A 4,164-nucleotide genomic window follows, 5' to 3' on the forward strand; every position below is an offset into this window, starting at 1 on the left:
AATATTTTTTCAAAACATGTCTATATAAAAAGTAAGTTACTTTTATATTTTTAAAAAATATTATATCAGCCCTGGCTGGTGTTGCTCAGTGGATTGAGTGCGGGCTGGGAACCAAAGTGTCCCAGGTTCGATTCCCAGCCAGGGTGCATGCTTGGGTTGCAGGCCATAACCCCCAGCAACCGCACATTGATGTTTCTCTCTCTCTCTCTCTCTATCTCCCTCCCTTCCCTCTCTAAAAATAAGTAAATAAAATCTTTTATATATATTTATATATATATATATATATATATATTATATCAAATATATAATTAAAAGTAGAAAATTTATTTTGGAGTGATTATCAGTAAAAATTGAACACATATTTTACACATATGATTACTGGAATTTCCACAGGCCAGGTTTTTTTTTTTCTTTTTTTTTGTAATGGTAGCAATATGGCTTGTTAAGCTGTGCCTTAGTACCAACACTGACTGGGGCCTGCCTATGTTGCTCTCCATATTCAAAGCCTAAATGTTCTGCCAGTTCTTTTTAAGCAATGACACCGAGAACTTGACAGTTAAGTGGATGTTGTACACCATTTCATCATCTGTCATCTTCACATGGCCAACAGGCACTGCCAGACACAGCACTATCTTTACTTGGAACTTGATTGTGGATTTCACCTTATCAGTATTAGCTATCACATTCTCATTGTGTGTCAACAAGGGAGAGAACTTGACAGGTTTATGCAGGGCTGAACCCAGGATTCGTGGGATCTGCTTAATCAGAAACTCTGAAGCCAAAAAAGAATCATACTTCTTGGTGAGCCTCTTGACCAGTTTCTTATTCTTGAGTTTCTTCAGCACTTGGATATCTATAAAGGGGATGTCCACAGCCTTGGCCTCCTCACAGTGCTGCTGGCTCCCCAGGACACACACACAGACAACTTGGGGCACAGAGTGGACTTGAGTCTGATGGTGCCCAAGAAGTGTTTGTCCTTCCGAAGGCTGTGGTTCTTCATGCAGATCTGCAGATCCACCCTCTCCAATGACCTCTGGTACTTGCACTGGTTCCAGTGCAGGACTTCTGGCACTGCCTTGGGAAAAGGGTCCTTGGAGACTTTACTGCTCATTACTTCTCCCACCATGGAAACTGAAAAAGGCTAGCTTTTGACATGCATTTTTTAACTTTGTTTCTCTTTCACTATCAATAACTTCTAGTATTAAGGGTCATGAACATATTTATATCAAAATATAGCATCTGACCCTCTACCTATCTTTTGCCATTAATCTAGATGTGATATCAGAGTGGAACTATTTTCTACAATGGGAAACCAATTATAACTTGCTCACACATTTACCACTTCTAGTGCTCATAATAGCATCTCTCTGATATTTCCTCCTGCTGGAAAGACCTCCCTTAACATTTCTCCTAGTGTAGGTCAGTTAGTGATGAAGTATTTCACCTTTGGACACCTGAAAAAGTCTTTATTTTACCTTTATTTTTTAAATATAGCAAGTGGGGGCAAAGTTGTGGAGAAAAGGGAACCCTAGTACATTGCTGGTGGAAATGCAGACTGGTGTAGCCACTGGAAAACAGTGTGGAATTTCCTCAAAAAACTAAAAATGGAACTGTGTTTTCACCCGGCAATTCCACTGCAGGGATTATACCCTAAAAATCCTGAAACACCAATTCAAAATAACCCATGCACCCCACTGTTCACAGCAGCACAATTTACAATATCCAAGTGCTGGAAGCAACCTAACTGCTGATCAGTATGAGTGGATCAGAAAACTATGGTACATTTACAGAATGGAATACTACACAGCAGAAAGAAAGAAGGAGCTCCTATCCTTTGCAACAGTGTGGATGGAACTTGAGAGTATCATACTAAGTGAAATAAGCCAGGAGGTAGAAGACAAATACCAGATGATCTCACCTGTAAGTAGAACCTAATCAACAAAATGAACAAGCAAGCAAAATATAACCAGAGACATTGAAAAAAGGAACAAACTGACAGTAACCAGAGGGGAAAGAAGAACGGGGAGGGGGATAATGGGGAAAAAGGGGGAAGGGTCATTGAAGAACATGTATAAAGGATCCATGGACAAAGTCAAAGCAGGGAAAGAATGAGGGTGGGAGTGGGCGGGGTGGGGGAAAGTGGTGGGGTTTCAACTTTATGATTTTCTAGCATTGTGCTCTAATGTTAACATTGAAATTAAAGTTATAACTGCAAAATGTAATTAGTTTACTTAATGAAGGAGTGACTTTCAAATTTCCTTTCAGTATTACAGGATCTGGCAGAAGTAACACCTACTTGAGTATGGTTGGTAGGGTAATAATATAGGTGTAATAATTTATAGTTTTAACTTGAACATTTCACCTAAAATGTCATGTGGTATGCTTGAGTGTGACATTGTTATGCTACAGAATTATGTGCTTATAATTTTGTAATAGAAGGTTTTGTAATAAAAAGGGGACATGCCCTGTCTGGTGTGTCTCAGTGGATTGAGCACCAACCTGCCAACCAAACGATCACTGGTTCGATTCCCAGTCAGGGCACATGCCTGGATTGTGGGCCAGGTCCCCAGGGGGGCAGGGGGCACATGAGAAGCAACCACACACTGATGTTCCCCTTCCTCCCTTCCACTCTGTCTAAAAATAAATACATAAAATCTTTAAAAGGGGGGGAAGGGCAATATTTGTGCCACACCCTGTATTTTTTAGGGCATTACCTATATGGCTTGATTTACACTGCTTTTCCAAAGCCTTCATTGGTATAATGGGGTAAGTCTGCCTGCTGTCAGAGCTGGTAAAGGCATGAACAAGCACCAGAATGTGAGAGTCTACTGATTAGATTGAACATACAGCCCACAGGTATAAGGTGATGCTGCACACGCAGGAGGTGCTGTCTTCTTTGTCTCATCACTAGCTGGCACATGATGTTCAAACAACTGACAAAAGGGACAAGCTGCAGGTGCTCTACAAAAAGAAATCTGTCTTTGCCTTTTTCAAACAGTAACTATTAAGGAAGAGTAGCCTTTCTCAGTTGATGAGATAGGTATAAAACTGCAAATTAAGACATAACTTGTCAAAAATCACCTTTGCTATCATAATCATCTGTACACACACCCCTCTGCCTTTTGTTATGTCCCACTTACACCATCATGCATTTACTATCAGATTGTTCTTAAAGGGACACCAGTTTGAGAACTTTGTGGAGATGGTGCACCTGGCTTTATATAGCCCACCCCAGCTACATGTTTACACTCATTCTCTCAGTTTCATGAATCCTTACTCAAAAATACCATCGTTAAACTCATCCATTTTTTTTTCCTTGGGGTACTGCTGCACCAGCAAGTTTTTACCCCCTCACTACTGCCTTTTCACAAGGATATAAATCCATTGATGCTACTATTATTTTACTAATTCTTTTCCCATCCTTGTTTCTGTCTTTATACAGCTTAGATTCCATGTCTTGTTCCTCTCTATGTTGTTATATTAACTTGGCAAAAGTCCAATCCCTGGTTAAATCCAATTTTGTATCTAATCTATGTTTGTTTCAGGGCAGCATAAACATGGCAGAAAAACACATAATTATGCTGATTGGTCTCACTTCAAATGTGAACCCTGCATGAGACTAGAAGAACACCAAGTGGGCCTTTGGTGCTACTGGCTACCCATGCTTGTAGTCCAGTCACCCTTTCTCTCTCTGAGATGGCAAATATCTTTTTATGCCTGCAAACACTTCCTATATCTCCTGGATTCCCAGTGTCTCTCTCAGATAATAACCATGTTTCACTGAGAACATACTGGCAATCAAAAGAGAAATCCCACAAGCTCCCCACAAGCACCTGTTCACCCGCAAGGATTTATATATTCTGTGCAGTCACTCCTTTTCTTGTAGATAAACACTCCATTTTCTAATCAAATGCCAAACTTGGTATCTGTGCATGGATTTAAAGCATCCCTCTTCATATAAACAAGGCTATTGCTCCAAGTTCTACTCTCCTTTCCTGCATATTGAATTTCTCCCTCTCTCTCCTGGATTATTTGTAACAGTATGAAAATGTACTGTTATTTTTCTATTTTAGAATTAAAATTATGCACCTACAAACACACTTTTAACCTCATCTCTCCTACAGCTACCACTTAATTTCTTTACACCCTTTCAGAGCAAAACAA

General features: G+C 39.9%; 1 pseudogene; it reads right to left on the minus strand.

Annotated features, from left to right (window-relative positions):
• Positions 1-323: 323 nt before the first annotated feature.
• On the minus strand, positions 324-1,111 carry LOC114498813 (annotated as a pseudogene).
• Positions 1,112-4,164: the final 3,053 nt, after the last annotated feature.

This window comes from Phyllostomus discolor, chromosome 6 (genome assembly GCF_004126475.2).
Source record: "Phyllostomus discolor isolate MPI-MPIP mPhyDis1 chromosome 6, mPhyDis1.pri.v3, whole genome shotgun sequence".
Classification (NCBI taxonomy): Eukaryota; Metazoa; Chordata; class Mammalia; order Chiroptera; family Phyllostomidae; genus Phyllostomus; species Phyllostomus discolor.